The sequence below is a fragment of the Phocoena phocoena genome, chromosome 5 (genome assembly GCF_963924675.1).
Source record: "Phocoena phocoena chromosome 5, mPhoPho1.1, whole genome shotgun sequence".
Classification (NCBI taxonomy): Eukaryota; Metazoa; Chordata; class Mammalia; order Artiodactyla; family Phocoenidae; genus Phocoena; species Phocoena phocoena.
The window spans coordinates 50,609,299-50,621,131 of record NC_089223.1 but is presented as its reverse complement, the minus strand read 5'-3'; positions in this window follow the sequence as shown (position 1 = coordinate 50,621,131).

Sequence of the window (11,833 nt, the reverse complement as noted above, 5' to 3'; positions counted from 1 at the left end):
TTAAATCTTTGATCCATTCACAATTTAATTTGGAAAGAAATTAAAGTAGGGATCCAAGATTTTTCAGATGGTTCTCCAGTTGTCTCATCATCATTTACTGAATAATCTATTTTTCTTGTTTTCTTCCTATTCCCTTTCATTGATCTAGATTTCTTTTCAAGCTTTTAAACATTGTAACTTTATAATGTTTTAATATCTGGTAGCCTGATCACCTCCTCACTACCCTTATTTTTTTAAATTTTCCTGGCTAAACTTGCCCATTTCAGTTTTTCTGAAAATTCTTTTTTTTGAAGCCCCCATCCTATGGGTATATCTGTTGAGTAGAGAATTGTATTACATTTATAGTCTAATTACAGAGTACTGATGTTTTTACACATTCTATTTACTCAAGTCAATTTCTTGATTTGTGCAAGAACATATTGTGTAGTGTGAAATGGCATTCATTTAGGTTTTGAAAGACATTATTAAGCATGGAGACCAAGCACATCCTCCCCACAAGCTGGCCAGTGGCCTTTGATGTGGCCTGGGTAAAGGGTTTAGTCCAAAAATAGATGAGGTATTGGCTAAGTCAATCATCCCCATCCTGGAAATGTGAATTACAAATGCAGAAATAATTTGCCAGTTGGGAGCAGGACAGAAGAAAGTAGAAACATTTATTATAGCTGAGCCATATCAATGCAGAGCATAATAAGGTCCACAAATTCTGCTGCTGAGTAGTCCAGAGCTGTCTTGAGTCTAGAATCAATCACCAGGTCTCCTTGAGATCTGTTTGGCTTTATTAAGGCACCAGTTTTGAGGTTTCTTTGGCATTCATGCACCATTGTTTTTCTATGAGTGTTTGTACAATAAACTCCACTATGAATCATCTAGTTCAGTAGATCGATTATTCTTTTAAAAAAAGACCCTTCCAAGAGAAGATATCTTACAATTACATATCAGTTTACAAATCAGTTTACAGTGCTTTCACTTATATTATCTCATTTAATCTATCAACAACCCAGGAAACGACTGAACTTCAGAGATAGAGTTTTTCAGGCATCTAATCATTAAAGGCAAATAACTTAAAAGGCTGAACAACCTGAGGCTGAACTTTCATTAAAGGCACTGGATAACTTCCAGAGACAAATTTCTTTTAACGTCCTCTGAACATGGTTGCCTGTGAATGTGAGGTCCCAAACTGCTGTAGTCAACTCACCACCAAGCAGAGGATGAAGCTAGGACACAGAGAAGGGCAGACTACAGGGAACCATAGAAAATCAGAGCTGGAACCACTGAATTAACATTACTCTGAAACCTCCCAATCTCTGAACTTCATTTCTGTGAACCAATAAATTTCCTCATTGTTTCAACCATTTAAGAGTATAGTTTTCTGCTGTCTGTAACTGAAAACACACTGATATGGCATCAATTACATTTTTACATGAATTCAAAAAGCAGGGAATAGAGCACTGGGGGAAGAGAAGAGTACTCGATTGGGGAGGGGGTGTATAAGAAGTCTGGATGAAGGATGTTGCCTAGTCAGTTCAGGAGAATGTGTGTAGAGGGAGGTGTTGGGTGGCACACTAGAAGGCAGGAGAAGAGAAGGAGGTCAAAGAAGAATAAAGATGTTCCTATTCCCATTTTCTTAATTGTTTTGTGTTTGTTATTGTAGGTCTTTTCATTCTCTTGCCTAGAGAAGTTCCTTTAGCATTTATAAGCAGCTCATGCAGCTCAATAACAAAAAAAACGAACAACCCAATCCAAAAATGGGCAGAAGACCTAAATAGACATTTCTCCAAAGAAGATATACAGACTGCCAACAAACACATGAAAGAATGCTCAACATCATTAATCATTAGAGAAATGCAAATCAAAACTACGAGATATCATCTCACACCAGTCAGAATGGCCATCATCAAAAAATCTAGAAACAATAAATGCTGGAGAGGGTGGGGAGAAAAGGGAACCCTCTTGCACTGCTGGTGGGAATGTAAATTGATACAGCCACTATAGAGAACAGTATGAAGGTTCCTTTAAAAACTAACAAATAGAACTACCATATGACCCAGCAATCCCACACCTGGCATATACCCTGAGAAAACCATAATTCAAAAAGAGTCATGTACCAAAATGTTCATTGCAGCTCTATTTACAATAGCCCGGAGATGGAAACAACCTAAGTGTCCATCATCAGATGAATGGATAAAGAAGATGTGGCACATATATACAATGGAATATTACTCAGCCATAAAAAGAAATGGAATTGAGCTATTTGTAATGAGGTGGATAGACCTAGAGTCTGTCATACAGAGTGACGTAAGTCAGAAAGAGAAAGACAAATACCGTATGCTAACACATATACATGGAATTTAAGAAAAAAAAAATTCATGAAGAACCTAGGAGTAAGACAGGAATAAAGACACTGACCTACTAGAGAATGGACTTGAGGATATGGGGAGGGGGAAGGGTAAGCTGTGACAAAGCGAGAGAGAGGTATGGACATATATACACTACTAAATGTAAGGTAGATAGCTAGTGGGAAGCAGCTGCATAGCACAGAGAGATCAGCTCGGTACTTTGTGACCGCCTGGAGGGGTGGGATAGGGAGGGTGGTGGGGAGGGAGACGCAAGAGGGAAGAGATATGGGAACATATGTATATATATAACTGATTCATTTTGTTGTAAAGCAGAAACTAACACACCATTGTAAAGCAATTATACCCTAATAAAGATGTAAAAATAAATAAAGATGAATTTCATGTACTTACTTGTCTAGCCCCTTCTAAGTTGTTTGAATACTTTTAGCTTTGATAGGAAACTTAGAACATTGTCATAAACCTGCAAATAAAAATAGTAATTTCTGAGTTTTAGAATTAAACTTCAAATAGTACTGTCTTAGAGCAGTGTTTCCCAAACTTCAATTTTTCCTGTTACGTGTTTAGATGTTTGTCATATCTAAATATGGCTTTTACCTAACATTTTCCCCTAAATCAGTCGTTCTCAACCAGGGATGATTTTGCACCCAGGAGAACATTTGGCAATGTCTGGAGACATTTTTGTTTGTTATAACTGGGTGCTAGTGGCACCTAGTGGATAGGGGGCGGGGTACTGCCAAACATCCTACAATACATAGGGCAGCCTCCCACAGCAAAGAATTACCTGGCCCACAATGTCAGCAGTACCAACGATGAGAAATCCTGATGTAAATCAGCTCATTTTCTTTTAAACTTCATGGTAACTAACATTTATTGAGCAATAGTATATATTTTTTTACTGAAGTATAGTTGATTTACAATGTTGTGTTAGTTTCAGGTGTATAGAAAACTGATTCAGTTATTCATAAATATATCTATTTTTTTCAGATTCTTTTCCCTTATAGGTTATTACAAAATATTGAGTATAGTTCCCTGTGCTAAACAGTAGGATATTTTAAATATTGTTCTAAGTGCCTGATGTACAATATTTCATTGAATCTACACATCAACCTTATATAGTAGATAACACCATAAAACTTATTTTACAAGTGAGGAAACTGAGGGTTAACTAACTTGTCCAAGGTCAAACAGCTAGAAAGTAGCTGAATCTGGATGGCTGGATGCTAGAAGTCCTGAGCTTAACTAACAGGCCCAATTTTATATCACTAGTATAAATGAAAGCTAGTATTTTTAAAAATTTATTTATTTATTTTTGGCTGCATTGGGTCTTCGTTGCTGCACGTGGGTTTTCTCTAGTTGCGGTGAATGGGGGCTACTCTTTGTTGCGGTGCATCGGCTTCTCATTGTGGTGGCTTCTCTTGTCGCAGAGCATGGGCTGTAGGCGCGCGGGCTTCAGTAGTTGTGGCACACGGGGTCAGTAGTCGTGGCGCACAGGCTTAGTTGCTCTGCAGCATGTGGGATCTTCCCGGATCAGGGCTCGAACCCGTGTCCCCTGCATTGGCAGGTGGATTCTTAACCACTGAGCCACCAGGGAAGCCCGAAAACCGGTATTATGTGTCTCATGTAGCAGAAGAACATGTAAATAAATTCAATTAGAGCAAAATACTATTAGGCTCTAGCTAGATATTGCTGCCTGCTGAAGTCTCTGGGTCTAAAGCCTGGGGCTCTTTTATAAAAAGGGAGGCTAAGTGTTAGAGAGGTGTTAAAGACATACTAGCATCAAACCAAGACTTTCTTTTTGATATAATCAGAAGAAATGGAAATGAATTTAAAGGTGACAACTTCCCTATTATGTAATTCAATATTATATAATGCTGTGTTTGTGTACTACCTAAAATCCCAACTCTTTAAATATACAAAGCTCTAGGATGTTTTGATTACCCATGAAATAGATAGACCTAGGTTCAAATTCTGGATCTACTACTTATTACTGGTATTACGTATATTAGATATGATTTAATATCCTCATTCAGAGAACTGAGACAATAACATCTGCCTCATAAGGTTGTAGTGAGAATTAAGTGAGATATAAAGAGCTTTGCAAGATACTGGCAGAAAATTATACAACAGAAAATAAATATTAGTTCCTCTCATTTCCCGAAGATTCTGTGGTTCCTTTCCAGCACTGGCTTAGATTCTCATATGCTTCCATGATTATACAAGCTCTCTAAGAGCCATGGCAGGACAGGCAGCCACAGTTGGCTCCAGAGTACCACAGGGAACAAAGAGCTGCTTTATCCAGAGTAACCACTGAGGCCTCCTGGGAGGAACTGGCCTTTTGAGCCACGCTGTGTAGCCAACACCTTCCTCCCTGCCCCCAGCTCCTGTGAAGGACGTTGATGATCTGGGGAAGATTTATGGAATTTGCAGGCATGACAGCCCTGAGACAGTAACTCTGATAGATGACACAGGTCCCTGGAGGTTACCAGAGGGAGGAAAGAACAAGGAGAGAAAAAGGCTTTGTTCCCGGGAACACAGTAGTGGATCCATCCTAATTTCTAAACACACACACACCTGCTCCAATTTTAGGCCTGCCATTTGGTCACACAGCCATTGAGTTTATGGCTAAAGGCTGTATTTTAAATATTCACAGCACCTCCTACTGGACTGGATTTGTGATTCTGTGATAGCAGCTAAAGCGGAGTTCAAATGAGCATTGGAACTATTGTCTGTCAGAATTTTGGCTCTAAAATTTCTTCCTTACTTGATTCCTGATACCTTTATTCTTCTAAAATTTTCCTTTAATAAGGCTTGAGATTTCATGCCGTGACCAGGGATAATTAAAATGCAAATACAACTAGAGAGGTAATACTGACAAATTCAGAATATCTCCTCCTCACTAGAATGTAAACATCCTGGGGGTAGGGACTTAGTTTTGTACCCTACTATATCTCCAATGCTTACATAAGTAACTAGCATATAGTTAGCGCTTAATAAATATTTGTCGAATGAATAAGAGTTCATACTAAGGTGTAAATGGTTGTAGCAGTCAACAATTCCTTTGCCTATACATGTATTTTTTTCATGACTCTGGGATTTACATGTGCTACATCATCTTTCTGCAATGCCATTGTCTGCCTCTTACTCCTCCATCACCCCTTCCTTACCTGGAGAAAGTCTACTAACCCTTTAAGACTTGCTTTTTGGGTAAAACTCTCTTGGACCCTATCTTCCTCCTCAAATTAACACTTTCACTAGCTGGGCTCCTGTAGTCCTTTGCATATAATCCTGTTACAAGAGGGATGGTTTCGTGCTGCAATTATTTGTTTATAAGTCAGTCTCTGCCACTAGAAATGAGCTCCCTGAGTGTGGTAACGTTGCACCTTGCTTTTGTATCCTCACCCTTAGCATGGGTAACTGGTTTATGGTAGATCTTCAAAAAATGTTACTGACTCACTGATTCTTGTAAGTGGTCCTTTATCCTGCAGGGCTCCAGGAAGATCTCACTCCTTATCCCTTAAGGAGTACATTACAAGATTACTTCCTTTAAAAGCTCTATTTTGGATAGGAAATCTGCCTGCCCACTATGGTTTTATCTTACTAATCTCTTTGTCCTATACTCAAATGGAATGATTGGTGTGGAAACACAGAGTACAGCCTATATAAATAAGGGATCTGGATATACTTGGTCAGATTTCGAGGTGGGACTGATTATCTTGGTCGTCTTCTCTGTAGATGCTTCCTGGCTGCCCTGATGCCATATAGACCTTAAGGACAGTGATATTCTGGGAGGGTTGGAATATTTCTCCTGAGGAAAAACAAATGGTTTGACTATCTGGGACCAGATTCCTATTGGTGCAGGACAGGGGAATTATATCGTGTAAAGCAGTAGCTCATGTCTCCAGCTATAAGAGGATTGTGGTCTGCTCAGGTTGCTGTGGTTGTGACTATGACAACTATGGAAAACATGAGACAGATGCCAAGAAGAGGGTGTGGGAGCAGCCACGGGCAAGAGAGAACAAATGGCCAAGGCTAGGGGCCACTAAGGGTCCCTGAAGTCCAGTGGTTGTCTAGGCAGGGATTCAAGATCTGACTTCCACATTTCATTATTTATATTGATGCAAACCTTGAACCGCTCATAAGGTGATCTCTTTCATTCATCCATTCTGCTTTAAGTTACTCTGAGGAAGGGAATGGAGATGGGGGAGGCAGCATAAGCACCTAGGGCACAACCCAAAGGGTTGCAGCGCTTGAGAACAGGCGCAATTTAATTAAGCCAACTGTGAATTTGTGTGGGTGAAAGTAACAGCTGCTGATCCTTAGGATATTTTTAAGTTGCAGCCAGTTGGGATACTCTCTATGTCTATATATGGTCCTTCATGCTAAAGGACCTCATGGAGATGGGTGGGCTAAAAACTTAGACTCCTTGAAACTGCATCATCATCTCTTGGTCTGTGACAGCACGTCAGCAGCCTGCTCTCTGGGAAACTTCAGCAAGGTTAAAAGTTAAGCCTCTCAACTGACGTACTCAGTAGGGACTCCTCCATCCCCCACCCCCCTCCCCCCAACATTGTTGCTAGGTTTTTTTGAGATTAAAGGAGAGACTTATTTGCTTAGTCCCCACATACTTTCAAGCTGCTTAGTTACCACATCTTGTGCACAACATGCACTCCAGGCAAACAAACCTTTAAGAGCATGGTAGATTGAAGCAGCAAGCAGGCCTAGCAGACTGAGCCCCCTGAGTCCATGTGCTATATGAAGCAAACCTAAACACAGCTGGTGGAGTTAATTTTAGGCTTTCTGACCTTGGCAATGTACCATCAACTGGGGAAAAACAGCTCTGAATAGGTTCAAAAGGAGTCTTCCTCCTTCTCCCCATGCAGCTGACTGGAAAAGTGGCTACATGGTTTAAGTTTAATGGGAAAAACAATTAATTAATTATAAACCAGGGTAAATTTGACAGATCAAGAAATTCAACATTTATTGAGCAAGTCGAAGGCCCATGTAAGAAATCTTTTAGGATGTTTGTCCTATGACTAAGATCCTCAACATTATACTCAAAGTAGCATTTTCAGAAAAGTTCTAAAAGACTGGCTTCTCACAAACAAAAATAAATTTCTATATCACAGTGTTTTTATTTTTATTTTTGGCTGCTTTGGGTCTTTGTTGCTGCATGCGGGCTTTCTCCAGTCTTTGTTGAGGTGCAAGGGCTTCTCATTGCAGTGGCTTCTGTCACAGAGCATGGGCTCTAGGCATGCGGGCTTCAGTAGTTGTGGCATGTGGGCTCAGTAGTTGTGACTCGTGGGATCTAGGGCTCAGACTCAGTAGTTATGGTGCACAGGCTTAGTTGCTCCAAGACATGTGGGATCTTCGCAGACCAGGACTCGAACCCGTGTCCCCTGCATTGGCAGGCGGATTCTTAACCACTGCACCACCAGGGAAGTCCATATCAGGGTGCTTTAAGACACCAAAATGGTTTGGCAATGATGAGTGGGGAGATAGAAGTTTTATTAAATTATGCCGTTTATATATATATATATATATATATATCAAGAATTTAAGTGCAAGGAGTAAATACATACTATTTACTTCTGAATGCATAGGATCCAATTCTCTGACCACCAAAATAGGTGAGGTTCCTGTAATACACTCACATACAACATGGACCTTTCCTTCCTGACACACAATTTCTAATTTTGCTTTTCTTTGTTTGCCTGTATTTCTCAATGATCCATAGGATTCGTAATGGCAGTGACCATATCCTTGTTTTTTTGCTCACAGAGGCCCATAATAGACAATAAATACTTGTTGAGTTGATAAATGAATGATTTGCACCTCACCATTCCCTTAAATCTAGCATCCTATTGCACAAAATTCACCTTCAAAGGAATGAACATCTTGAAAGTGAGGGTACTGTTTTCAGTTTGGGATCAATGGAAGATCCTTCTTCCACTGTAACACATTATAATGTGTTTTGATGCTCTATGGTTTTTGGTGATAAATGAACACATTGAGAGACACCAACCTTTACAAACAACCTTTAATACTTCCATCCTTTTCTATTACATTAAAATAATATGTCCTCGAAATAAAGATGCAGACGTAGAGAATGGACTTGAGGACACGGGGAGGGGGAAGGGTAAGTTGGGACAAAGTGAGAGAGTAGCATTGACATACATATACTACTAAATGTAAAACAGATAGCTAATGGGAAGCAGCTGCATCGCATGGGGAGATCAGCTCGGTGCTTTGTGACCACCTAGAGGGGTGGGATAGGGAGGGTGGGAGGGTGACGCAAGAGGGAGGGGATATGGGGATATGTGTGTATATATATATATATATATATATATATATATATATATATATATACATATAGCTGATTCACTTTGTTATACAGCAGAAACTAAGACAACCTTGTAAAGCAATTATAGTCCAATACCGATGTTAAAAAAATAATATGTCCTTGAGAAGCATTTATAACAATTAATTGGTTTGTCTTTAATGAAGATATAGAATTAAAATCTAAAGACCATTGATAAGGATCAGGTTGAATTGTTAGCTATGTTAAATGGGATCGTGTAGCATGCCAAAATTCCTTTAGAATATATTCATTCTAATTTAGGTCACCCTGGGAAGCGGGGGAAAGAAATGGACTTTACTGAATTCAGATTGTACTTACGAGCTCTGTGATCTTGAGCAAGTTACATACAAAACCTCTCAGCATTAGTTTCCTTATCTGTAAAAGAGGGAAAATAACACCTAATATCAACCTCATGGGGAAGTGTAAGAAATACATAAAACAGAGATAAAATATACAAAACGCTTAGCAGAGTGATTGGCCCATCAGGAATAATCAAAAAATGGTAGTTATAAAAGCAAAAATAATATGTAATAAACTAATTAGATGGAATAATTACCACATCAATCTAGATATTATGTAACCCAAACACTCCTGCACAACGGAATGCATTTTATCAGGTTACTAAAGATTTGTTGCCCGGTATACTTTATCTCATGTTTGCTGTTCAGGTATCTATTCTTTCAGAGTCAGATCACATTACCGAATCAGAAGAGAACAGCTACTCAAGAAATACTGAGGCTCAGATTTAGCTACAGGGTTTGAATTCTGCATTTCTTCTCTCTGGCATTAGGAATATTTGCTTTTAGTTTTACAGGTAAAAGAACATTTATATATATGTTGGTAGAAAAAGCTAGCTAATGTGATGGCAAGGAAAGAACTCCTTAGTCCGAAAACTCATCTTCTATACTAAAACCCCATTAATAGTAACACTTTTTCTAGGCCTTTTCAAAATGAGACCTGCTATTTGTTTGTTTTCTTTTTATTATGGAAAATTTCAAAACTAAACAGAAGTAGTCAGCACAGTATAATGATCCTCATGTACTCATCACCTTGTTTTGACAATTACTAACTCACTTCATCTATACTCCTACTTCCTTTCCCCCTCCCACACTATTCTGAAGCAAATCCCAGGCATATTATTTCAACTGCAATTATTTCAGTACATATTTCTAAAAAATAAGGACTCAAAAAACACAGCCACAACATCATCACTACAAATAATAATCAGTCCTTAGTAACATCAAATATCCAATGTTTAAATTTTTTGGTTGTCTATAAATGACATAAACATTTGCTATTGTTCTTTTTCAGACTGCTTATTTGAATCGAGATGCAAATCACTGTACACGTTACAGCTGGATGATATGTCTCTTATCTTTCAACCTCTATGTCTCTCCTTCAGCTCTATTTATTTCTTGCAATTCATTTGTTGAAGAAGTTAGGTCCTGCATATTTTCCCCACTGTTTGGATTTGTTGCTTGCATCCCTGTTGAGTCATTTAACATGTTCTTTACCATATTCTTTTGTGCCCTACATTTCCTGTAATTTGATAAATCTGATACAGAGGCTTGATCAGATTCAGGTTCTATTTTGTTGGCAAGGCTTCTTCACAGGTGATGATATAGTCTTCCATCAGGACACACATAAAGTGTGGTTGTCTCTCTTGTGATACTAGCAGCCGTTGGTGATCAATGTCTAGATCCATTAATCCATTAGGGGTTGCAAAAATAGTGATATTCTAATAATAATTCAATTATTTCTTTCATTTTTATTTTTTTTGGCTGTGTTGGGTCTTCGTTGCTGTGTACAGGCTTTCTCTAGTTGCTGTGAGCGGGGGCTACGTGAGCGGGGGCTACTCTTCGTTGCGGTGCGTGGGCTTCTCATTGTAGTGGCTTCTCTTGCTGTGGAGCATGGGCTCTAGGTGCGCGGGCTTCAGTAATTGCAGCACGCCTGCTCAGGGGCTCTAGAGTGCAGGCTCAGTAGCTGTGGCGCAGGGGCTTAGTTGCTTCACGGCATGTGGGATCTTCCCAGACCAGGGATCGAACCTGTGTCCCCTGCATTGGCTGGTGGATTCTTAACCACTGCGCCACCGGAGAAGTCCCTCTATTTCATTATTTTTAACTGAAATACTTCTATAAGGAGAAATTTCCCTTGATCTACTACTTGGAAATTTGGCTTTACCTGCTGTTATTTTCTTGGAGAAGGGTAACATATTAACACATTGGCAGTGACTAACTTATCCTATAAAAAGATGCAATGAATCATTTTCTTTATGATTGTAGAAACCCTCACCTTGAAGGAAAAGGAGAATATAACTGCAACTGAAGGAGAGGAAGTAAATGGTGATCAAAAACCTGAGATATCTGGGAAGAGAAGAAAGAAACACAGACGCTTAAAGGTAACACTTTGCTAAGTCTGTTCTTATCTGGCATATAAATTCCTATTTGGAAGCCCACCTTAAGGCTTTGAATACTATCAATATTTACTTACTGAGGTGTCCTGCATTCTTATCTCCTGTTCAGATCTCTCCCCAGACTTTGCACAGCTGTCAAAACTCTACCTGACATGGCAACTTTGACGTCTAAAAGACATTTCAGAGTTAACATATCTAACATGGAACTTTTAGTTTCACCTCAAAATTGTGACTCAGATCTTCCCTATTTTACTACATGGCAGCACCATCCACCAGTTACTAAAGCCAAAATGACAGGAGTAGTCTTTGACTCCTTCTTTTCTCCAATCCCTATAATCAATGAATCACCAAGTGCTGTTCATTTTGAGATTATTAACTTCTTCTTTCTATTATTAATGACACCACCCTAAACCAAGTCACAGCTGTTGAGAAACAATTGTGCTATTACAATAAGTCTTCTGGCATCCCTGCTGACATGTTTGCCTCCTCCTGAACACTCTCCACAAGAAGGGAGAGTGATCTTTCTAAAATGTTAATCAAGGATCATGAGCTGATAATTGTTGAAGCTGTGTGATGGATTCATTATACTAATTTCTTCCCCTCTTTATGGGTTTGAAATTTTCCAAATTAAAAAAATAAAACGTTATTCTGATTATTTATCTTAACTTCTTACTATTTTACTTCTCGGCTGACTCCTCTATGTTC